We start from the raw sequence: 26,625 nt of genomic DNA, 5'->3' as shown, positions 1-26,625 counted from the left end.
TCAATGCTGCCAGCCTCACACCCACCTCTCCTTGGTGCCACATACCTCCAGCTATTCAGCTGTGGCAGGCACATCTCCTAAACATAGTAAAATAAAATCACTGACATTCTGCACTCTCCCTTGCAGGACACAGTGACACACAATAGAAGAGAGCAGAGCAGAGCTGACAGAGGAGAAGTACACCTGCATTGACTGAACTCAACTAAAGAGATGGCTCTCAGCATCGTGGGACCAGCTGCAATAGGGTTCATGCCATCCAGCGTCACTGAGAACATTAAAGATGGCAGCATCGTCCTGCCTTATGCCCCTTCTCACCTCGCAGCTCATCCTCATCCTGCTGTCAGATATGATGAGCAGTGGATTTGGTGACCATGGACTTCTTGCTTCCCACCTCACAACCTACATCAGCCTGCCCCTTCTGAATTTCTGTATTGATTTTACCCAATAACTGCTGCCTGTCCAGCCAGAGCAGCCCAGCTCAGAAGGAAAAAGCAGTAAAAACTGGGAAATAAGAATACTGGTTCAAACTGATCTTTTAAACCCTAAAATGGAACACCAGTAAAAACTGGGAAATACAAGTACTGGTCCAAATGTTTTTTTTCCTTCTGGAACAGAGCAGGAAGAGAGCATCAGCATACCAAAATAAGAGGCCCTGTCACTTGATCTGTCACTTACAGCTGCCTGCTCAAATTCGGACACTGCACATACCTTGAAAGCGAGTATAGAGTCAGGATCTGCATGTGATGAGTCACTAGGCATGCATGGGCTGCAGCCAGGCCAGGGATAAATGGTGGTTCCTTTGCCAGCTCACCAGTGAGGTTGCAGGTGAGTTCTGCTACAGGGGTCTGGGTGCATTTCCTGGCCAGCCTCCCCACTTGCCTGAATGAGTGCAGCTCCCACAACACTCAAGAAGCTTGGCACCATCCAGGACAAAGCAGCCCACTTGATTGGCACTACACCCACAATCATTCACGCCCTCCACCACTGACGCATAGTAGCAGCAGCGTGTACCATCTACAAGATGCACTGCAGGAATTCATCAAGGCTCCTTCAGCAGCACCTTCCAAACCCACAACCACTACCATCTAGAAGGACAAGGGCAGCAGATACATGGGAACACCATCGCCTGGAAGTTCCCCTCCACATCACTCACCATCCTGACTTGGAAATATATCGCCGTTCCTTCATTGTCACTGGGTCATAATCCTGGAACTCCCTTCCTAACAGCACTGTGGGTGTACCTACACCACATGGACTGCATTGGTTCAAGAAGGCAGCTCACCACCACCTTCTTAAGGGCAACTAGGGTGGGTAATAAATGCTGGCCCAGCCAGTGAAGCCCACATCCCGTGAATGAATAAAAAAATGTCAAAGAACATGGAGGAGTTTGGCCTCAAGTTATTCTTCCCTCTCTGCAGCCTCTGCTCCATCTCCCTGTCATGCTGCAGACACAGAGGCATTGCCACTGCAGCCCCCATGCCTGATGCAGCCTTTATGTAGACAGAGTCACTAAATCCTCTGTACCCCTCCCCACTCTGTGAAAATGTAGCAATAATCTCTGGCAACTCCATGAAACTCACAACAACACCTCCAAAAACACTCCAGAGTACTTCCTGAAACTTTGCACTGTAAAAGTTCTTCAAAACCTACCATACCTGCAGGTTTGATAACTGTTTTTATGAATAATGCTAGTGTTGGGCCTATTCTGCAGCACAACACTTTTTATTTGTTGAGTGATGTGCAAATTCATGTTTAAGATAGCTAATATTGTATGAAATTGTTGCAAAGGCAATTTTTTTTCATGATAAAAAACAACAGCACAGATATTTTTGTCACTCATTGAACCTAAAGTCTCAATTTTCACACCTACTCCTGTTGAAAATGAAGTTAATATGTCTCCAATCAAGTTGCACTCTCGCCCACCTTTATTTTAACTTTCAGGTTCACTTCCTTTATTCATTAAGCATAATAATATGAATAATGGATAAATTATTATTATTGCTAACCTAATCAAATCCATTTGATTGGACAACAGAGCCTCTTTGTTGGTTCATTTACTGCAATAAGCAAGATTGAATGAAACCATCTTCACATGTGACTTTTAATAAAATCACAGTAAGCTGATTTAGTTTTTCACTCCACACAATCTGAATTATTAACAAATGTAAAACTCACTGTAATTCTAAATGAACTGTTGAAAAAACTTGGAAATTCATTCTGTTCCTTTGAAGAAATACTCCAAAGGCCAAAGAAACAGACGCAGTGCAGCAAGCAATATGTTTCCTGCATCAGATCAATGTTGCCACAGCAAACAGTTATTTCCATTAACAGGGCACCTGTTAGATGTGCACACCTTATTATCATCTAAAGTGTGCTATATACCCTTGGGCTCACTGCAAGAAGCATTTTGAAGTTGAATAAAATCAACATATTTTTAGGAATTCAGTTCTAGCTAGTTTTATATTTATTGGAATGCAATTGTTATAATGTACTTGCACAATATAAAGAATTATTTTGTGAACAATTCCTTTAAAGATGTAAAGGATTATTTTGGCTGAAGGGTGAAAACAGACGCTAAGTAGGTGCCATGCTAATAAGACATGCTTGCTTGAAAGTCTGGATTTAGCACACAATTTTGGTGCTAATTGCTGATTACCATAATTTAAACTTGCCTGGAGGTGTTAAACCAGGCATCTGCAGGTTTAGCATTCAAGTGATGATTAAATGCAATTTTTGTAGAACTGTGTTTGTGTGCTCCTCGCACCAACTTCCATTGACACACTGAAGTGCTCTGGTTGGTGCACAGCAGGATGTTGCAGATTTGCTCAATGACTGAGAGAGAGGGCACACAGGTTCTCAAATGGGGCACTGGAGATTCTGGTGGAAAAGGTCCAGAGGCGGAAAGATGTCATGTACCTGCAAGATGGAAGGATGTCACCTCGCCTTCCTTGGCCACTCTCTTACAGCAGAAGATATTGCTTTCCCTCCCCTCATGACTTCCTCCCCTTCCTCGTCCAACAAGGGGACCTCAAGCAATAAGCCAACGACCAAGCATTTCCTTTCTCCTGGCAACTCCTATATGGTATCCAAAAATGTGGAGCAACACAACACTTGCCCTTTTTAGGTGAAGTCCTTTTGGAACAAATGTTGCTGGTCTTGGTGAAGTCTTGATAAGGTACCTCAGAAAGTCTCCCAACATGCTTTTGAGATTCTCTTCACAGCTCCAACAGCAAGTGAACATGAAATAGTGAATATCCATATAAATAGTGTTTGGATTCAACATCAATGCCGTATTTATTCATCAACTGCTGGTTGCTGTTAGGAGAGAATGTTGGAACCAGCACCAGCTGCCATCCAGCCTCTTTAATAAGTGCCAGCAGTCATTTTAAGTGAAAACCAGCCCCCTCAAGAGCCTTTAGTTGTCCATTTCTTGCACAGGCTTCAAGTAGGCATTTCAGCTCAAGACCCCATCTTGGCCACCATGGATGATTGTTAGCTCCTGCCTGAGTATGCTGCTGAAAATCACCCCCGCAAAGTTTTGATAATTGTTTTCCAAAGCTACTTCTATTTCTTTTGGAAATAACACAATTGAAATGCATCACACTATCACAATAAAAATAACCATGCTGGTTGTAAATGGGGACTGATTTTATGAAAAAATTATGAAATTTGAGGTCTGAAAAGGTTTGAACTTGCGCCCATCATTTAAAGGAAAACGCAAATGCAACTGTTCAAAGAGATGAAAATGTTAATTTGAAGAATGTGCATATCTTATATTGGGAAGCCTCACTTACCAGGAGTGGATAATGAGAACACAGGCCCGATTTCCCAACATTGCTCCTGGCGATTGAGGTTTCCCTGGAATATAAATTATAAATCAGTCCTACAAGTCCATCACGATGAAAACATGAACAACTGCTCCAACTGCTCTCCCTTTCAGTAACAGAATCAATACCTTTCAAATTAATATTTTTATTTCTAATAGCCTGCATTTGCATTCTCATGTCATCTCCAAGATAGAAACCCAACCTTTCCACAATTGGTGCAATATGAACCTGAATAGTTATTGTCAGGCTCAAATGAATGTATGCAGCTAATTTCCTGAGTTTAGTTATTTGCCTTGGATGAAGATTTAGACAGGTGCAGGAAGAATATGAGCAGGTCACTTGGACTTCGTGCAAAAGAATAAAATGGATGATAGTGAATCAGCAGCCTGTTTTAAATCTCACCATTATGGGAATACAAATGATCAAGGATGTAAAATGGGCTCCAATTTGCTTTCACATCAACACACAAGATGAAAATTACCCCCTAGTAATGGGATCAGAAAACTGTGCATGCAAAAATTTTGTGGGAAAAGACAATTAAAGAGCGTCAGCATAGTGTGACATAAATTCTGAAAGGATTTGGAAGGATTCAAAAAGACTCATCTGAACCCATCAACAATCTTTGCCGAGGTGGAAAGAGGAGATGACAAAGAAGAATACTGATCACTTTGGCGTGCCCTGTTCCATGCAGTGCACCGAAAGAAAAACATGCTGTGGGTAGATTCTTAACATGTTTAAAAATAATCATCATTTAGTTAGGACTATTGCTGGGTCCCGACTCCGCACATGTTTGCAGCATGCCTGCCGTGTGATATTCGGGGTGGCGGCTGCATGTTGGTCATCCACCCCCCCACCACCGTCCACTATCCAATTATGGGCAGTGCGTGGGCTCCTGAAGCTGCAGGGCCAATCAGAGGGCTTGCAGCCTTGGAAGGATGGCAGCCCTGCTGGCAAATGTGGGCACGGTAACTTCAGGAGGGGAACTGCCAGACCACTTCAATCTTAAAGTGCCCTCTGAAGAGATGTCAATTTAGGTAAATTAAACTGTGACCCCTCTGTAGGATGGCCTGTGGCAGCAGCTGTGGTCTACCGGTCCATGCAGCTCCAATGGGGTGGAAAATGTAGGAGACCTCATGGCCACTGCCCCTCTCCGGACAGCTGCCAGTCGGCACTTCCTGGATTTTGGCCTCAGCAGGAGGCCTGGGAGGCTTCCAGCGGTGATCTCAATCTGCTCACAATTGGATACTTAAGTAGGCAGATTGGCTACCCACCACTGCCGGAAGAGTAGCCCCTGGCGTTTCAACCCCCTTTCCAGCAAAATCAGCTGGAGGCAGGAACCTGTCAGCCCGCTGACCCTATGCTTTCTCATCCTACCTTCCTTTCATTCCTGCCTTCAAGCCTAGCTCCATGAAATTGGCAAGATTCCATTCTGTAATTTAGATGTTTCAGAGGAAGCATCCAAAGCTATAAGCTTTTATTTATCTCAGTGGCGTTAGCAAGCATGATGTTCCAGCTTACTTGGGGAATAGGATGCCTTGCTTGCAGCACTCAACTACCAAAGACGTGTGTGTATGGTACTGCTTGGTAAACACAAAGAAATTTGATCACAGCCTGATCTGCTTTGCATTCCTCTATTGTCCCTTCTCTTGCTCAAACACATTAGATAAAAGGAATCCATAAATTGAATGGATTGAAGAATTTGATTAACAGATTCTATGATAATTTCCCTCTGATCTGCATACTCTGATTTGTTGCATTTTGTGTGCTAAAATAGTTTTAAAAACCCTGTGCCTTAGTCTCATTAAAGCTGCAGATTTGATGCAGACATACTGAAATGAGCATCCGAAACAACTCAATGGGATTTGCACAGGGTTTGCACTTTCTTGGAATGGGAGCAAGGCAAGTTCCATGGCATTGATCCCAGCCTGAAACCAATCTTGGGTGTTTGTAAGCAACATTGTTTCTGACGTAATGATTCCATCTGTGAAGCCCTTGGAAGGTGTGAGTACTGCACGGCTTTCAACAGTAAATTGCAACTTCAAGATATGCATTGCTGAAATATGGTACACATAAGCCACAATGAAAAAGTGTCATACTGAACATGAAATTTGAACAAAATGGATAAACAGGAATTATGGAGCAGGTTGCCAAGCAATCGTGGGCCATCTATCTGATACATGGGCTGGATTTTCACTATCGAAGCCAATAGTTCAGACCCGCCTCGTTATAAAGGGCCCCATTAGGCCTGTTAGATTCAAATTTCATACGGAGGAGGCAGGGGTAGGGTGTAGTCATCTGGCCAACTCATTGTGCCATGGGTCAGTATCGGGAGTCAACTTTCCAAAAACTGATCAATAGAATGGCTGGTTTAATCAAAACTATCTGATCCTGAAATCCCAGAGGGATACCAGAATTCCTCACACAACACAATCCAGTAGACAGGGTAATGTATATTTTCTCTTCTGCTGCCACGAGTGTTGCAATCTGCAGCTGTCCCTTAGGTGTGAGTTTGCAGAAAATTCCAATGAAGAACAGGGGTGGGCAAGTGATTAAGTCAACACCAAATATGTGCACCCTGTGCTATCTGAGGTCCAGTCAGGAGGGACATTTGGCTGTTGTTCTACAAAAGGGTAATTGGACTTAAAGGTCCTGATTGCATGATAGCTGGCTTCTGAAAGGGAGCTGCTGCTGGCTGCATCTGGAGCTTGTTCTTGGGCAGCCTAGTGTCAACCTCTGACAATCCACTGTCATGGTTTTGGAAGGATAGGCTGAAGGCCTGGCATGTTCTGCTGTCCTGAAAGATGGCAAGATCAGGCTGACTAACTCTAGCTGTTACCATTTCATTGTGCCATGGGTCAGTATCGGGAGTCAACTTTCCAAAAACTGATCAATAGAATGGCTGGTTTAATCAAAACTATCTGATCCTGAAATCCCAGAGGGATACCAGAATTCCTCACACAACACAATCCAGTAGACAGGGTAATGTATATTTTCTCTTCTGCTGCCACCAGTGTTGCAATCTGCAGCTGTCCCTTAGGTGTGAGTTTGCAGAAAATTCCAATGAAGTTGTCATACGTACATTCCATTGACATCTGCAACAAAGAGTCCCGGCTGTTTCCTCAAATGAATGTTGTAGACTCAAGAGCCTTTGGTGTTTGACCTCAGAGCCTGCATATATGAGCCTTGCTATACTCACACCTTCCAAGAGCTTCACAGATGGAATCATTATGTCAGGAACAATGTCTCTTACAAACACCCAGGATTGGTTTCAGGCTGACATCAACGCCATGGAACTTGCCTTGGTCCCATTCCAAGAAAGTGCAACCCTGTGCAAATCCCATTGAGTTGTTTTGGATGCTCATTCCTTAAGCATTGTTCTATTGAGCATTCCTGGAATAAAGAGAGTGTCCTGCAAGGAGACATTGAGTAGGCTAGGCTTTATTCCCTAGAATTTAGAAGAATGAAAAGGGATCTAATTGAAACCTACAAAATTCTTAAGGAGCTTGACAGGATAGGTCATGAGCAAATGTTGTATCTGAGGAATTGCAAATGGTATTGAACATTGCACAGTCATCAGTGAACATCCTCACTTCTGACCTTATGATGAAAGAAAGGTCATTGATGAAGCAGCTGAAGATAGTTGGGCTGACGACACTCCCCGAGGAACTTCTGCAGATGATTAACCTTAACAACCACAACCATCTTCCTTTGTGCTAGGTAAGACCCTAGCCAGTGAGAGATTCCCCCATGATTCCCATTGATTCCAGTTTTGATAGGGCTCCTTGATGCCACACTCAGTCAAATGCTGCCTTGATTTCAAGAGCAGTCACCCTCACTTCACCTCAGGAGTTCAGTTCTTTTGTCCATGTTTGGACCAAGGCTGTAATGAGGTCAGAAGCTGAGTGGAATCCAAACTGAGCGTTGTTGAGCAGGTTATTGCTGAGGAAGTATCGCCCATAGCACTGTCGCAACATTTCCATCACTTTGCTGGCGATCGAGAATAGACTGATGGTGCAGTAATTGATCGGGTTGGAGTTGCCCTGCTTTTTGTGTATAGGACATACCTGGGAAATTTTCCACATAGCTGAGTAGGTGCCAGTGTTGTAAATGTACTGGAACAACTTGGCTAAGGGCGTGGCAAGTTCTGGAGCAGAAGTCTTCAGTACTCTTGCTGGAATATTGTCAGGGTCCATAGCCTTTGCAGTGTCCAGTGCCTTCAGCCATTTCTTAATATCATGTGGAGTGAATTGAATTGGCTGAAGACTGGCATCTGTGATGCTGGGGACCTCCAGAAGAGGGTGAGATGGATCAACCACTCAGCACTTCTGGCTGAAGATTGTTGCGAATGCTTCAGCCTTGTTTTTTGCACTGATGTGCTGGACTCCCCAATTATTGATGATGGGGATATTTGTGAAGCCTCCTTCTCCTGAAAGTTGTTTAACTGTCTACCACCATTCACAACTGGTTGTGGCAGGACTGCAGAGCTTAGATCTGCTTGTGGGATCGTTTAGCTCTGTCTCTCACTTGCTGCTTATACTGTTTGGCACACAAGCAGTCCTGTGTTGTAGATTCAACAAGTTAACACCTCATTTTTAGGTTAGCCTAGTGCTACTCCTGGCATGCCCTCCTGTACTCAGTCTTCATTTAACCTGGGTCAATCCCCCGACTTGACAGTAATGGTAGATTGAGCGATATGATGGGCCATGAGTTTACAGATTGTGTTCGAGTACAATTCTGCTGCTGCTGATGGCCCACAGCAGCTCGTGGATGGCCAGTTTTGAGTTGATTGATCTGTTCAAAATCTATCCTATTTAGAATGGTGGTTGTGTCACACAACACGATGGAGGTATCCTCAATGTGAAAACGGGTGTTCGTCTCCACAAGGACTGTACAGTGGTCACTCCTACCAAAGCTATCATGGACAGATGCATCTGACACCGGTAGATCAGTGAGGACAAGGTCAAGTAGGTTTTTCCCTCTTGTTGGTTCCCTCACCACCTGCCACAGACCCAGTCTAGCAGCTACGTCTTTTAGGACTCAACCAGTTCAGTCTGTAGTGATGCTACTGAGCCACCCTTGGTGATGGACATTGAAGGCCCCCACCCAGAGTACAATCTGCACCTTGCCACACTCAGTGCTTCCTCCAAGATAGTGTTCAACATGATGGGGTACTGATTCATCAGCTGAGGGGGAACAGTAGGTGGTAGCCAGCAGGAGGTTTCCTTGCCCATGTTTGACCTGAAACTTCATGGGGTTCAGAGTCAATGATGAGGATTCCCAGGGCAACTCCCTCCCACTGTATACCTCTGTGCCACCACCTCTCGTGGTTCTGTCCTACCAGTGGGACAGGGCTTTCCCGGAGATGGTGATGGGGGTGTCCGGGACTTGTTTGTAAGGTATGATTCCATGTGTATGACTATGCCAGGCTGTTGCTTGACTATTCTGTGAGACAGCTCCCAAATTTTGACACAAGCCCTAGATGATAGTAAGATGGACTTTGCAGGGTTGACAGGGCTGAGATTGCTGCTGTCGTTTCTGGTGCCTAGGTTGATGCCAGGTGGTCTGTCCAGTTTCATTCCTTTTCATCAATGGTCCCCTTCAAAGCTGTTTTGCTAGGCCATTTAGAGCTAAGAGCTAACTATATCATGTAGTCACATTCAGACCAGACTAGATAGTTGTGGCAAGCTCTTTCCCTGAAGGACATAGTGAACCAGCAACCCTGAAAGTTTGTGGTTGTTTTTCCGCTGCTATCCCATAAATAACCAGATTTATTAAATTCAGTTCACTACATTGCCATGATGGGATTTGAACTCATGACCTATGGTGTACTCATCCAATACATATAACTGCTAGGTTATCATACCTGAAGAATCCTGCTTCGGACACCATGAAGTAGGCATCATAGTCTAGATTTTGTTAACAGCAATTCTTTATTAACAATTTATAACTATACATATTTACATTAGAGGGTACAGGTATAGAGCTGACTCCTGTCTAGGGGCGGAATTTCCATGTCCACTAGCATTGGGTAGGTTTGGCGGTGTGAGTGGACAATATGGCGAGAAGGCCAAAAATTGTTTTCACGATGTTGTGAAACCAGTTTGCAATCATCCGTTCTGCCTGTCAATGGCGAGCCACAATTCCCGCCATTGAATGCTAGGAACTTCATTGTAATACATATCATTATAAGTCCAACTTGCCGGAATCATCTCCCCACATTGGATCATTCAAGATCATGCCAACATGTTTCACAACTGTACATAAACGACATGCACCTAGTGACCTGCACTTCACTCGGGACTTCACTCATGGTGAGGTCTTTATGAGTTGGTGCGATGTTTAACACCTTTGTCATGTTGTTTTCTTAAGTTCCTTTGATTGCGATATTAAATTCAGACATGTCAACATGGCTGAGGGTGCCTCTTCTGCAGGTAGATGGTTTCCAAAAATGTTATGAGTGTTTTATGGGACATTCAGTTTCATTAACAAGGCCCTTAGTTAATGTTCCTAACCAGGCAGATTTTGCACTTAGATATCGAGTATGGAGCCTGCAGCCCAGACATGTCCTGGAGATCCATCTGTGGTGTGCTAGCTGAACATTCATTGGATTAAAGCTTCCCGGGTGTCCCTGCCTCCCTGGAGTATGCCCAAGTCAGCATCTACCCCCACAGCATTTCCCTGTGCGTGCTCATCCTCGGACTCATCGTGTGCAGCCACAGCCACTGCGTCGATGTCTTCATCGTCCACAGCTTCTCCGCTTTCCAGCACAAGATTGTGGAGAGCGCAGCTTGCAACCACTTTCAGCGACACACGATCTGGGGCGTATTGGAGTGCACCCCCTGAGCGGTCCAGACATCGGAAGCGCATCTTGAGAAGACCGATGGTTCTCTCCATCACAGCCCTTGTGGAGGTGTGGCTCCTATTGTACTGCTGCTCAGCTTCTGTTCTTGGATGGCAGAGAGCCGTCATAAGCCACCTTCTGAGGGGATAGCCCTTGTCACCCAGCAGCCATCCATCCAGTTGGGCTGGAGCACTGAAGAGCCCTGGCACCTGGGAGTGTCTGACGATGTAGGCGCTGTGGGAGCTGCCTGGGTACCTTGCACAGACTTGTAGAATCAGCATCCTGTGATCACACACTATCTGCACATTCATGGAGTGGAAGCCCTTCCTGTTGACGAAGGCACCGAGCTCACCTGCTGGTGCCTTGATGGCCACATGTGTACAGTCTATAGCACCCTGGACGTGGGGGAAGCCAGCAATTGCTGCAAAGCCTCTGGCTCACTGTGCCTGACTTGCCTGCTCCCGGTGGTAGTGGATGAAGGACGATGCACGCCTAAACAGAGCGCCTGTGACCTGCTTGACACAAATGTGAACAGCTGATTGGGAGACACTGCAAAAATTAGCCACCGATGCCTAGAAGGACTCAGAGGCGTAGAAGTTAAGGACAGCTGTGACCTTTAGAGCCACTGGTATGGGGTGTCCGCCCACACAGTTCGCAGAGATCTCGGGCCCAATCATCTGACAGATATAGTTGACTGTCTCGCTTGAGAGACAGAGTCTACTTCGGCACTGCACCTCAGACATATTGAGGTAGCTGCTTCGCCGCCTGTATACCCTGGCAGCAGGATAGTTCTGCGGCCCCTTCCACCTTGGACTACCTCTTGGCCCTGCACCCTTTGTGCCTGCACCTGTCCTCCCAAAAATGGCCCCCTGGAGACTGAATATGCACTCCTGGCCTCTTCCCCCCTTCTAGCCCTCCCTTCCTCCTCAGAGGACCTGCCTCCAGTGGAGAGTTCAACTTCCATTCCCAGGCTAAGGGAAGGCTTCCAGAAATCTGCAGGCCCAAAAGGGATTCCTCACTGCAGAGTGCTGACCTGAAGTTTGTGAGTCCAGACCAAGCAGCTGGTATGTGTTTTGAAATATTTCAGCTCACACAGGCAAGTATCAGTAACTTCAAAAAAATATTTGACAGACCATACTCGTGACCCAACTGAGCCCTCTTATCCCGCCTGTGGATGGGTTTTATACAAACATGTCCTACCCACCTGCCCATTGCACCCGTGTGACGACCTGAAGATTGCATGGGTGCTGAAAAATCACCATCGATTGGCATCTCAAGGGCCTTAAGTGGCCCGTTAATTAATGGCAGGCGCACATCGGAAATCAATGCGTGCCCATCCAATGAAATATCGCGATGGCGCGCGGTGATGTCCGGATGCTCGCCCGATGTCACCGTGTGTCATTTTACGCTCGGACGTGCGGGGCCCCTGCACGGCAACAGGAAAATTCTGGCCCAAGGTCTAAGTCTTTAATATAAATTAGGAAAAGCAAGGATACCAACAGAGGAATACTTGGGAAACTCCACTATAAACCTTCCTACAGCTCAACTTTAATACCTTGAATCTTAATCAAGTTCTGCACTGCATTACCAGTTATTACGTGATTATAGACAATTGATTATTTATTCTGATTATAGGGTATAATTAGGGTATTTTAATCTCTGCAGCTTTGATCATATTATCATCTTTTCATTCTATCTTCTGATTTCAGGACTTTATTCATGGGATATGGGCAACAATGACAAGGTGGTATTGAGCTGAGCCAATAAGCTACTGTAAGCAAATCTATAGACTTCTAAGTTGCAATTTTGGTATCAGTTAGTTCCACTACCTGGTTACCTTGAGCCCTGTCCTACTTTTTTTTCAAGCTTCATGTCATTATGAATCATGAGGCGTGACCTTGGGGTTTTCAATTAAAAAATGTTGCTCTTTTTCAGGACTAAGATCTTATAAACTATTATTCCTGTTTTTTGAATAATTCTGCTCTAAATGGGAGTGTTCTCTGTAACAAAAATAAATTGAACTGAATCTGAAATGGTAAACTATCTTCCTTTTCCAGAGCACTCATTTTCTTTTATAAAAAGAATTCAGATTTCCCACATCCAGTTTTTTTTTATTTATCTCTAAGAATTTCTATGCTGGCTGATACCTCTTTAAATTTTTTGATTTGACAATGAACATAGGGCATTATTATGGCAGTCAGATACCTCACCAACAGTAACTAGCGAAAAATCAAGGACATCATTAGCTATATTCCATTCCTTTCTTTGCATCAAGCCTTTTGAAGGACTTAGTATAACCATGGTGATCACTGAACTTCTATTCCATTTTTGAATAATGGAGCATCCAGCGCCTCTATTGGAACCTGTGTTAACAGCCAACTGTCACCTTTCCCCACTTCAGGTATTATGCCTTGTTGGGATTTGTGAAGATCCAACACACATTAGAACAGGACTCTTCGACATTACAGCTTAAATTTTCTTGATGCCAAGAAATCACAGGGGGTTTGACTGGATCAGAGTCATTCATCTCTGTCGACACTTAAAATTAAAACAGAACAGGTTCATTTCCCTGTGGCTGCACTGAATGAGCTAATGGGGAAAGCTATTTCTGGATATAAAGCAATGCCCTGGAACAGGTAGATGAGAAACTGCTGATAGAAGAAAAGGTGGAATGTTTCAGAAAGCATCATTCATTTTCAAGCTCATTTAATGCACTTGTTCCAGGGGCCTTGAATGTCTTTGTCAAACACAACCTGATAAACTATGGTAATTAATTATTTACAGAGGGCACATAAAAGTTTTCCATAAGGTTTGCTGAAAAATGAATGGTATTCCTAGTAAATGTGACAGACAGTACATGGCAAGGTCACTGTTTTCCCAATGTGCCCAGATGAGCCAGTAAACAATAATGCTGCACAATTACTTCTGGGTTTTTTTTTACTTACTGCTTGGATGTAGGAATAATAAAATAGATAATCTCCCTTATTACTTGCTTTTGTTCTAGAAATTATTACAAGAGTGTGAATATACAGGAGTGAAAGTGCTGCCAATTGGGAGCATTGTGATCTGAGATTAATCATACCCTCCAGCTAATTAAATTATCAGAAATTACACAAGTGGCAGAGAGTCGATAAGGTGTTGGTCATGATCGGCACGGCTGTCACCATTGAATATAAATCAGGTCATTGTGAAGTAAGCAATGAGATGCATATGAACCAAATATAAAGAAGAATAATCCCTTTGCTAACAAATGGAGATGGGGGATATAACATACAGCCGTTATAAAGAGGCCTTTAGGCCCAACCACTTTCACTATTGCAATATAATGAAGCACAGAAATATTGTGCTAAAAATACATGGTGTATTTTAATGTGGTTATATATATTGATATATTATTACTGTAGAGATGAGTTGCTATATATAATTAAGAATAAACTGCTTCGAATATGTTCATCCATATTAAGTCTGAACCATATCAATGCAATAATGAAATGCACCGGCTCTGAACTTTGCTGTTCTATCTCAAACAAAAAGAAAGACAAATACTTGAGGGATTAAAATCTTCAGCATTAATGAATAATAGTAACAGCATCCAGTGGGATCAGGGAATTCCTCGGGTAAAGCATGATAGGATCCTGCACTCCTCTGTCAAAATTTCTTGCTATTCTCTTCACTACAAACTGTTGTCTTACATTTCCTACATTACAACAGTGATAGTACACTTCAAAAGTACTTCATTGGCTGTAAAGCACTTTGAGATGCCTGGTGGACATGAAAAGGGCTATATAAGTATATCTTTCTTTTTTTAAACCTCTCTGTCCTGCCTCCTTCACCCTCAGCTACAACAATTGCAAGGAGCTCATGGACTTCTATGCCACACAGGTTGAGACCATTCAGCTGTCCCTGCCACTTCCTCCCTTCCCCTAGAACACCAGGTAAATTTCTTGCCTACAGCCCTGAATTCACATCTTTCACTAATTTCTCTCTTAATTCCTTCATACTTTCTCCAAGCTCAACTTGTCTATGTGAGCCACCTCTTGCTCCCTCTACTCTATTCCCAAGTTACTGACAATTATTCCAACTTCCCTGCTTGGCCCCCCATGTTAGCTGACGTAGTTAACTGTTTTCTCTCCTCAATTACTTGGCCCCCCTCCCCTAAAAATCTGTTATCATCACCCCTCTCCTGAAAAACCTGCATCCAGCCCTTCTGTCCTTGCAAAGTTCCATGCCATTCTGATCTCCCTCTACTCTCCAAAGAGCTTATATGAATTGTCACCTCAAAATATTGCCCATTTTTCCTGCAATTTCAGGTTTGAATCACTCCAATCAGCTTTAGTACTGAAATAGCCCTTATCAAAATCACAAATGACGTTATATGTACATGGCTGTGACCAAGGTAATCTATCCCTCCTTATCCTTCTCTAAGGGCTGCATTTTCCAGTCAGTAAGCGGGGGCAGGGCATCCTGGTGTCACCCCATGTCATTTAGATTTTCAGTTTGGCAGGCACGCAACCTATTCGGTTGCATGCCCTCCAAACTGTCAAAAGCATATTAAGGCTGGTTAACAAGCAATTACAACAAACAACTGAGCTGCCTGTCCAACCTTAAGGTTGGCTGGCAGGCGAAGAACCCAGGGGGCTTTCAGAAAATACATAAAACCTCATCCATTGGCGGGATGAGTTTTCATGAGGGTTTTAAAATTTGTATAAAATGTTTAAATAAAAGAAATTGACATGTCCCAGCTCATATGACAGTGTCTCATGAGGGGACATGTCAGGGATATTTTTTTCTGCCTTTGATGAACTTCTGAATCTTGAGCCGATCTCCATGAGGCAGTACTTTGCCTCAGGGAGATGCATGCACGAAAGAGCACACTCCCGGTTCAGGGAATCCCCCACCCACCCGCACAGGGAGCGCACAGCTCTTCTAGGCAGATGTCACGCTGGGCGAGCCTTAATTAGCCCACCCATGTAAAATGGTGGCCAATCAGGAACCCACCCGCTCGCACCCACTCCCGCACCACCCCCCCACCCCCCGACGAGGAGAAAATCCTGCCCTATGTGTCTGCAGCCTTTGGCATCTTGACCATATTATCCCCGTCCTCTATTGTCCAGCTGGGTAGGACTGCCCCTGCCTGGTTCCATTCTTATTTATCAAGTCAGAATCAAATAATCACCTCCAATGGCTTCTTTTCTCTCTCCTGTCTTTTATCCTTGGAATCACTCAAGGATCTATCCTTGGCACTCCCTATTTCATATCTGCATGCTGCTCGTCAACAATATCATACAAAAGCAAAATGCCAGGTTCTACGTGTACCTTGATGACCTCACCACTGCCTCTCTCAACTGCTCCACTGTCTCTGATTGACTGACAACCAGTATTGGATGAACAGAAATTTCCTCTAACTAAGTATTAGAAAGATCAAAGCCTTCAATCCCCACCACAAACTCCACTCCCTAGTCACTAACTCCATAACTCTCCTTGGCAATTCTATGAGGCTTAACCAGACCATTCGTAACCTTGGCATCATATTTGGCCCCAAGATGAGTTTCTGACCACACATCTGTTTCATCACCAAGATTGCACATTTCTATTCTCGTTACATTGTCCAACTCCACCAATGCCTCAGCTCATTTATTGCCGTAAACGTCATCCATGCCTTTGTTACTTCCAGACTTGACTATTCCAGTGACCTTTTGCCCAGCCTCTCTTCTTTCAACCTACATATAGAGGAGTTCAGCCAGAACTCTGTTGCCTATACTTTAGCGCGCACCAATTCCCATTCAGCCGTCACCAATGTGCTTGCTGACCTAAATAGGCTCCCAATCCAACAATGCCTTAATTTTAAACTTCTCATCCCTGTTTTCAAATCCCTCCATGGCCTTATCTCCCCTGTCTATGCAACCGTCTCTAACCTTTCAAGGCTTTGAGATCTCCTTGTCCCTCCTGCACAGGCCCCTTGAGCAGTTCTGTGCCTTCAGCTACATAGGCCCAAGTTCTGGAACTCCCTCCCTAAACCTCTCCATCTTTGTACCTCTCTTTTCCTTTATGATGCTTCTGAATACTATCTCTTTGGCCAAGGTTTTAGCCATCTGTTCTGACATCTCTTTACGTGTCTTGTTGTCAAACTTTGTTTGATGAAGCACCTTGTGATGTTTTACTATATTAAAGACGCTATATAAATGAAGTTGTTGCTGTTTCTACTGATTGGCTGCAACAACTTAAGCAGAAACTCTGTTAAGCATCTTCCCTGTGATCTTCCACAGCAGTCAATTTTTCTTTATTTGTTCTTGGGATGTGGGCCTCACTAGCTAGGCCAGCATTTATTGCCCATCCCTAATTGCCCTTGTTTAGAGGGCATTTAAGAGTCAACCACATTCTGGTTCTGGAGTCACGTGTAGGCCAGACCAGGTAAGGATGACAGATTTCCTTCCCTAAAGGACATTAGTGAACCAGATAGGATTTACAACAAAGGTTTCATGGTCATCATTAGACTTTTAATTCCAGGTTTTTATTGAATTCAAATTCCACCATCTGCTGTAGCGGGATTCGAACCCAGGTCCCCAGACCATTATCCTGGGTCTCTGGATTACTAATCTAGCGAGAATACCACTACATCATTGCCTCCCCTGAGGGGGACTTATCTAACGAAATAGGAAAGGAGGGGGAGCCCAAAGTAGGGAAAGGTTATGTTAAAGAGAACAGCAGATTTGTTGGACAATTGAGACCCTGGGCGGAATAATATGCTCCCAAATCAGGGAACATCCCCTGCACCAGGAGACGTATTATTAGTCGTGATGACATAGGACGGTGTTCCCAACATCATCACGCCAGATTTGTATAATACGGAATGTGTGAAAGTTGGAATCCTGCCTGCATTAGGTAAATGTCAATTCAGAGTACATTTAAGGCCTTTAATGACCAAATTGACTACCATAATACAGTGTGAGTGCTATAATATGCCTTTAAAGTCAGATTCATGTTTGGTTTCTGTTTTTTTTAAAAGGACAGCTTGTTAGGGTGGGTTTAAAAATGGCAGCTGAGCCCTGAGTCTCAGCCTAGCAGTTGGTAGATCTGTTACTGTTGGGAGTTCTTATTTGAATGAGCAGACTATCCATTTTAAAATCAGGAGTTAGAGGCCTTTTTGCAGCAACAGAGTGCTCTGCTGAGTGCTATATTTTGTTCCTGGCCATTTCCCAGGGCTATAAAATATCTGAGAGAGATGGGCATTGTGGTCTCACTTCTCCTGAAAAGATGTGTAAGCATGTACTCATTAACGGTTTCGGATTATTTTACGGTGTGTTGTCAACCCATTATTAGCTAACTGCATTCCAGCCTAGATGCTGTGTTCATCTGTCATATACTCATACTGCCAATGGCCTACCCTACAACTCGACCAAAGCTTTAAATGCACAATGACATTACCAAAGACAGCTGTATTCTTGTTGAATCACACTGGCTTTGAGGTCCAGCCAAACTGATTTTCCTCCTGCATTTGCGAAGCATGCCATGTAGCACACCGACACAAGATTGCATATACTGAGGCCTTACTCACCCTGGCCACCCTCATTAGGTCATTGAGCTTTTTCTGGCATTGGGAACATTTCCTTCAGACCAGCCCAACACTGCTGACCTCCTCAGCCCCTCCTCCCAATCTACACATAGCTCACTCGGCTTCCTCCTCTGAGCTGGGGTAGGCATCAGCTGCTCACGTCGGTCGGAAACTACATGTAGGAGGGTTCTGAGGAAGTCCTCGTTGAATCTAGGGGCTGGTTTGGCCCCCATCTCTCCCCTCGCTCCAATGGCGCAGACATCTCTGGAGGGGAACATGCAACAATTAGACAACTCCTCCATGCAAATATGTGGTTAGCTTGTTCAGATTGAAAAAAGAATGCCACCTCTGATCAGTACCAAAGTTTGGAGACAACAGAACTCAAAATAAAATGCACTCACCTTAAAAGCATGCAACCTGCTCAATGACAAATTGCTCTGTAGAGTTCAAAGCGATCTCACATTTGCTGGATCCCCAGACACTATCCCATGTCAGGGGGCCCTTTAAACTACTGGCTGTGACATTGCCTTGTAGCACAGCCAATGACATCAGAGGACAGACCTCCCACCCTCCAACACTGATTGGCTGGGATGACAGCCTCAAGCCTGGCCTAGAAATGAATAAGCCCCAGTTTTATTGGCGTGCTCTGAAGACGGGCCCAGAACTCGAAAGTCCGCAGAATACCAGAACCTGCCTTCGGCACCCGAGCGTATTATTCAGGCTGCTAAGTGGGAGATATGGGGGAAAAATCTTCTCCCTGTCGGGTGGGCCAGTTGGGAGGGAGCGGGAGTGGAGCCGATCGCTGCCTGTGATTGGCTGCGCACTGCCATTGCACTGCCATTTTACATGGATGGGCCAATTAAGGCCCGCCCAGCATGACGCCTGCCTGGTAGTGTCAGCGCTACCTGTAAGGGTGGGGGGAGGAGGGAGAGTCACGGCCTGTGCTGTATCATGCATGTGCACAAAAGAGCACAGAAAGCTCCCTGAGGCACAAAGCTGCCTCAGGGTTAACTTCAGTTTTAACGTTGGGAAAAATAAAAATATAAAATTCAGCCATGTCCCCTCATGTGATAGTGTCACATGAGCTGGGACATATTTATGAATTTTCATAAACATTTTTATTTGATTTATAAAACCTTCATGAAACCTCATCCCGCCCGTGGATGAGGTTTCATGAAAAATGCAAAGGCCGCCTGGGCTCTTCGCACTTTCTCAAAAGGGTTAATTGGTTTGTAAATGGCCTTAACAGGCCTTTGATAGTTCAGTGGGCGAAAGATCGGGACGCAGGCCCGACATCACCATGTGTCATTTTATGTGTCGACATGTGAGGCCCGCCCTCGCCGCCAAACAGAAAATGCTGGCCATGATGTACTTGTGTTGTCATATCTGTCACAATATGGCCAGAAAGGATTAAACGCTGAGACTCCTTTTGCCAGGAGAAATGCTCATATCAGTACAAGCATAATGCCACCTACACATTTTACACTTCAAATGCTGTGACAATGTACATGTATGAATGTACAAGCTAATGACTCCAATTGCCTACCACCCCCTTAACGACCAACATTGTCCTGTTATAAAGCTTTTCAGGCAAGTGTGTTTTCTGGAACATTCTGCTCCAAAAATGTAACTACACAGCTATCCTGTTGCTGTGGTAATGTTTTCACTGTGGTCTTCATTTTTATCTTCGCTTTTATTAAAGGTAAATTTATGAAGAGATATTTGACACCCCTCATTGTTCGGTTAAATTACATGACACAAACCCTTGTCAAGAGACATTCATTGTGTATGCATGATATAATTGTGGTGAAAATGATGCATTGTTGTTCCAGCTTTTATCTCTCTTCAAACAAAAAGAAGGTTTTTGGACAATTTTTCATAAAATCAGACTCTCTTTAAAATCAAGATTAAATGTGGAATGTGATGGTATAATCTTATTGCTGGTAATGCTATTATATTTGTCACTGTGTATATACATGACAAAGCTAGACACTAGAAGGCAAGAAATTCAATCACCTAGTGCCACTAGAATGATTTGATTTCTCAGGAAGACGGCCAGTGCAGTGGGCTATACAGTGCTACCTGTATGGTCCATGCAATGTTCATCTTTGAAATTGGTGCATGCAGCTGCATCCATTGTGGAAAGAGTACTATTCTGATGTCATACAGCCCAATTAGCTGATGCCAGGATACCAATTTTGGACAATGCAGCCCCTGGAAATACTTGTGGTGTTGACTCTAAAAAAAAGTGTGAAGCAGAAAGATGGGCCGTGCAGAAGCATTGCTTAAAGACCAGGCACCCTGATTGCAGTTAAGTAACATATGTGGAACTTTTTCTACTGGGAAGTGTCTGAAAGTACTCAGGAGTGTTTTTGGAGGTTTTTTTGGTGTATTTGTCAGGAGGTGTTGTTGCATCCTCACAGGGAGGACATAGGAGGTTCCCTGCGCACACAAATGTATGGGGGTAGCAATGACAGTGCAGCACAACAGGGCGATGGAGCAGAGGCTGTGAAGAGGGCAAGCTCTGCGTCATTCCCTTTGTCACCTTGGAGTTTGACTCCTCCATCCACTTCAACAGTGACAGGAAGCTGTGGCAGGCCAGCCAATGCACCCAGCATCTTGGTATGCATGCCCACTGATGGTGTGCCTTCACAGTCACTGGATACACCAGTCATGCCTACACATCAATGGAACTTATCATTGCTGCCAGAATCTCCTGGGCTGGCAGCACATAGTTCCATCATTCTCTCTGTATGCTCTCGGCACCTTTGAGGTGGGGCTGCCCACCCCCCCTCATCTCATCAGCCACTGTGTCCAGTAACAGCGTGATCCTGAAGGGTTTGGCTCATGAAGGATGCCATAGGGTCAGGAGAAGTTATTGTTTTCCCGATGCATCTCCATGATATGACCCTGTTCACAGAGCGCAAGCGAGCTGCCATCTACCAGACTGGAGTCAAACGTTCATAGATGCAATGTGAGGATCTATGAAGTCTTCTAACTGCATGTCGTCATCATCCTCCACAAATCTAGCAGCTATGAGGGCCTCCCAAGCGCGCCTGTCTTGCCAATGCAAGGGTCACAGGGCCTTTATCCTCACCTTCAAGGACCTCCTCACGCTCATCTCCCTCATCGTCCTCCCCATTGGAGGAGTTGTGCAGCTTCTCCATCTCCTCCTCAGCCAGCTTCTCTCTCCGTTGCAGCGCCAGGTTGCGAAGGGTGCAGCAGGTGACGCTGATGCATGACACCCTCTGTGGACTGTATTGCAGGGCTTCAGCAGATTGGTCCAGGCACCAGAACCTTATTTCAACATCCAGATGGTTTGCTCCACTAAGTTGTGAGTTGCCTCGTTATATCTTCGCTCTGCTGCAGTCTGAGGCCACTGGATGGGCGTCATCAGCCACGGCCTCTGTGGGTAGCCCATGTCCCCAAGGAGCCATCCCTGCAGCCTCTATGGACCCTGGAAGATGTCAGGAATCTGAGACCTACTGAGAATGTAGGAGTTATGGACACTCCCTGAGAACCGTGTGCAGGCCTGCAAGATGCATTTGTGGTGATCACACACCAGCTGCACATTCAGCGAGTGGAAGCCATTGCTGTTGATATAGTTGATCATCTGTTGCCATGGAGATCTGAGTGCCACGTGAGTGCAGCCCATGACACCCTGCCCCTGTGATCTGGGAAAACCTGAGATCTGGGAAAACCCCAGCACTCTTGCTTCCTGGCTTTCCTGACCCTGGGTGAAATGCACAAAGTTGTGTGTCTTCGCAAAGATGGCGTCCATGACCTCATGGATGCATTTGTGTGTGGAGGCTTTCAGAAGATGCCCTCCAAGTCCCTGTGGTATTAAATCCTGCAGCAGGTGGCAGATGTGACCAACCAGTTCCCTGAACATGCGCAGTCTTCGGTGACACTGGTTCTCGGTCATCTGCATAAATGACAAGCGTCATCTATAGACCCTGGGTCTAGCTAGATGCCGACCAGCGACAACTCTTTGTGGCTCCTCAGCAGCATGCACAGGAACCCCATCTGCCTCTACTTGAGGGTGCTGTTCTTCCCTCTGCCCAGCCAGGCACCTCCATCACTCTCTTCCCCTTTGTCTCCACTCCCTGTAAGACATGAGGCAAACAGCTAGGTCACCAGGATCCATCCTCCTGATGTATTCCTCCTGTAGGATGTAAGAGAGAGAAGCATGGGTTACCATGAGTGTACTAAGAACTTCTCTTGGTTAAGCCTGAAGGCCCCTTAATGCATGCCAGAGAGTTCTGGCTGCCGCATTGTTACAAACGTGTAGTTATAATATAGTGTTGAAAGGTTATGGGGAGAGGACGGGAAATTGAAGTTGAGGCCGAAATTAGATCAGCCATGATTGAAATGTATGGCAGGGCAGGCTCGAGGGGCTGAATTGCCTACTCTTGCTCCTAGTTCTTAAGTTCTTATGTTCTGTCAATTACTAACTATATTACAAATGTTTTTACCCAAATAATCAGGACTCACTTAAGACATTGCCACGCTCTGCAGCCAGAGTGGGCCATTTATTTGAAGGTTGTCCCAGTACTGGACTGCAAAAAGTCTGATTCTTCTTCTTCAGTTCTCTGCTCAAAAGCAGGTCTGATCTACAGCACTGTGATCTCCACAACAGCTAGGGCAAGGAGGCAGGTCTTGGATCCACCCTAGCTAGAACAGGGATCAAACTCCATGCTGCTGGCACCAATCTAATCCAAATCCACCATCCAGCCGACCAAGGAGTCTGAGTTGCTGTGGCAACATACACTTTAACATGGGTGTTGTAGTCTGGAGTGATGGGGAGCGATGGTAGAGGCTCCAATTTCTATCCATCACACGGCTAACTAAGAATCTCTCCTGCTCTTACTGCCTGCCATTGACCTGTGTTGAAAGGATTTACAAGTTGATACTCAACCTGTTTAGCCACATTATGAACGCACTTTCATTGGCCGGCAAGTCCTGGAGTGGGACTTAAACCCAGAGCACCTGGCTTAAAGGCAGGGATGCTACCCACTGTGCTACAAGACCTCCAAAGTCTGATTAACTTTTTAAAAAACAGCTTTTTGCTAAGGTGCAGTAATGAATTGTCCTGGGCCCAGGAAGTGGAGGAGCATCTGCACGGCACTCTGATCAGTTATTCAGGGCTGCGGAGAGAGGAGAGCAATTTATATACTGAGGAGTTGTCCAGAGGTCTGAGAACAAAGGATCATGTCTCACTAAAGAAATTTAATGAGCTAAGTGGACCTAGCGTGAACATAATTGGGAAACAGAGCATATTTCCTTAAATCAATGAATACTTGTGTAGAATTTCTGTGGGGATTGTCCCTATCTCCTGCTATAAATGTCAAAAATTCTGCAGAAAAACTGCAAAAGCTTTTTCTGCAGTGCTTCTGTCAATCTTCCAAAGCTGCAGCAGATGGTTAGAACAATTCCTTCGGAGATTCCATCCTATTGTACAGAATTCTATAAGAAGTTTTGAATTTAATTGCTGACCACAATCCAGTCTTGTGAGACCTATGGAATAGCTCATAAAACTATTGGGATTTGTTACATAAAAGGTGTTATGTAAATGCCAGTTGTTGTTGTCATTGTTTATGTCGCTCAAAATCATTGATCTATTCCCATTTGTATTCAATAGACATGCTTTATTATGCCCTTTTAAACAAAGTATTGGAACAAAAGTACAGATTTTTGTTAGGTAACCATGTGAAGGGATATGAAGCAGGTAAGTCCAGTTATGGTACATTTTGGCCCTGGGGATCTCATTAAATGGTGAAACAGATTTGATAGGCTTAATCGTCTACTCTTGTTCCTCTATTCATTTTATGGGAAAGTGTTGTTCAAACATTTACCATTTAACAGTAAAAAAAAGGCCTTTGACATTACGTCCAACTGGTGCAATGGTGTATTTCAACATCATTTTAATTTCATTGCATGAACAAATTAAGTGTTTGGCAGTTTTCTTTTCATAGGGATGTCCTCTGAAGGTTGTTGTAAGATGAATCAATGTATTCTCCAAATGTATTGCCAGGAAACAAATTTAGTACAAAGCTTGGCAATGCTTTATTGAGAGTGACTTTAACCCCCAAGAATGGGTGGATTGGGGCTGGGTGGGCAGTTCAGCTAAATTAATTTTAGGACACAGCCAGGCTCCTATGTGTCCATGTACAGATCTACCTGAAAAGCATTTGGATGTCTGCGAGTAACACCATAATTTGTATTAATACCCTTTGAGGACAATAATGAAGTAATTTTGAAGTGAATTTGACTTATCCTTGAAATTTAATATCTCCAAGCTAACCTATAAACCACACTGAGATATGACCAACACAGTGTGACCATTCCCCCATGATCTACACACACCGCCCCCCCCCCACCGCCCCCCGCCCCTGCCTCACCTGATGAATCAGTACTCCTTCATGTTGAACACCACTTGCAGGAAGCACTGAGGGTGACAAGGGCACAGAATATACTCTGGGCAGGGAATTCAATGTATATCAACGAGAGTGGTTCAGAAGCACCACAACAGACCTTGCTGGCCGAGTCCTAAAGGACATAGCTGCTAGACTGGGTCTGTGGCATGTGGTGGGGGAACTAACAAGAGAGAAAAACATACTTGACCTCATCCTCACCAACTTGCCTGCTGCAGATGCATCTGTCCATTATCAGTAGGAGTGACCACCGCACAGTCCTTGTGTAGATGAAGTCCCATCTTCACATTGAGCATACCCTCCATTGTGTTCTGTGGCACAACCACTGTGCTGAACGGGATAGATTCCAAACAGATCTATCAACTCAGCAGCAGCAGAATTGTCCTCAACCACAATCTGTAACTTTGTGGCTTGACATATTCCCCAATCTACCATTTCCACCAAGCGAGGGGATCAACCCTGGTTATATGAAGAGTGCAAGAGCGCATGCCTGGAGTAGCAACAGGTATATCTAAAAATGAGGTGCCAACCTGGTGGAAGCTACAACACAGGACGACTTGCATGCCAAACATCATAAGCAGCAAGTGATAGATAGGGCTAAGTGATTACACAACCAACGGATCAGATCTAAGCTCTCCAGTCCTGCCACATCAGTTGTGAATGGTGGTGGACAATGAAACAACTCACTGGAGGAGGAGGCTCCAGAAACATGCCCATCCTCAATGATGGGGGAGTACAGTACGTCAGTGCAAAAGATAAAGCTGAAGCATTTGCCACAATTTTCAGCCAGAAGTGCTGGGTGGATGATCTATCTTGGCCTCCTCTGGAAATCCCCAGCATAACAGATACCAGTCTTCATCCAGTTCAATTCACTTCACGTGATAGCAAGAGGCAGCTGAAGGCAGTGGATGCTCCAAAATCCATGGGCCCTGACAATATTCCACCAATAGTACTGAAGACTTGTGCTCCAGAACTTGCCACACCTCTAGCCAAGCTCTTCCACCATCCTGACTTGGAAAAATATCGCTGTTCCTTAACTGTCGCTGGGTGAAAATCCTGGAAATTCCTCTCTAACAACACTGTGGGTTTACCTAGACCACATGGACTGCAGCAGTTCAAGAAAGCAGCTCACCACCACCTTCTCAAGGACAGCTAGGGATGGGCAATAAATGATGGCCTAACCAGCAAAACCCACATTCCATGAACAATTTTTTACAATCTCCCCACTCCTATGCCAATGACTCCTTCCCAATGTCTGAGGCCCACTCAATGACTACCCCCAGCTCCCAATCAGTTAGCTCCCTCCTGATCAGTTACGCCTCACCCAATCAGCTACCCCACTCCCAATCAGTTAACTCCTCTTGCTAATTGATCTCTTGCTGTACGCTTACCAACTCCCATTGACTGCACTACTGCCGATGATAGATCCTGGACTGAGGCCTGGAGCTGCAGGCCTGTGCACCCAACTGCCAAGTCAGCTTTCAATGGCTGGCTTCTATTAAAAGGCAGGCCCTGCGTTAAATTTGGCATGCAGAAAGTGTGCTGAGGATGACATGTGCTATGCTTATATTTAGCGCATTAATAAGTAAATTTTTATATATTGATTTATTCGGGTTGAAATTGGTTGTGGCAGCACTGCACATTGCATTGGCTGCCATTATACTTCCCATTCAAAATTCAATCCATTTACCTGAATAGAACTGAATATCAAACAGGATATAAAACAGAATGCTGATGTAATGATTGTGCAACAAAACTGTTCAAAACAAATTCCTACTCTGGTATGTTTAATTTGACTAAAGTATTTCAAGTTGAATGCAGTTCTATTCACAGAAACATTTTCAATTTTGTCCTTGAATCTCCTAAAGGTTACGATGCAATGTGGTGCCAATTTGACATCTCTCTGCTAATTCACAGAAATGGTGATTCTCTTTGTGGGGGCTTCATTTTGTAAGGTCCTAATTTTGGGAG

This window comes from Carcharodon carcharias, chromosome 1, assembly GCF_017639515.1.
Source record: "Carcharodon carcharias isolate sCarCar2 chromosome 1, sCarCar2.pri, whole genome shotgun sequence".
In the NCBI taxonomy this organism is placed as follows: Eukaryota; Metazoa; Chordata; class Chondrichthyes; order Lamniformes; family Lamnidae; genus Carcharodon; species Carcharodon carcharias.
This window is presented reverse-complemented; position numbering follows the sequence as displayed.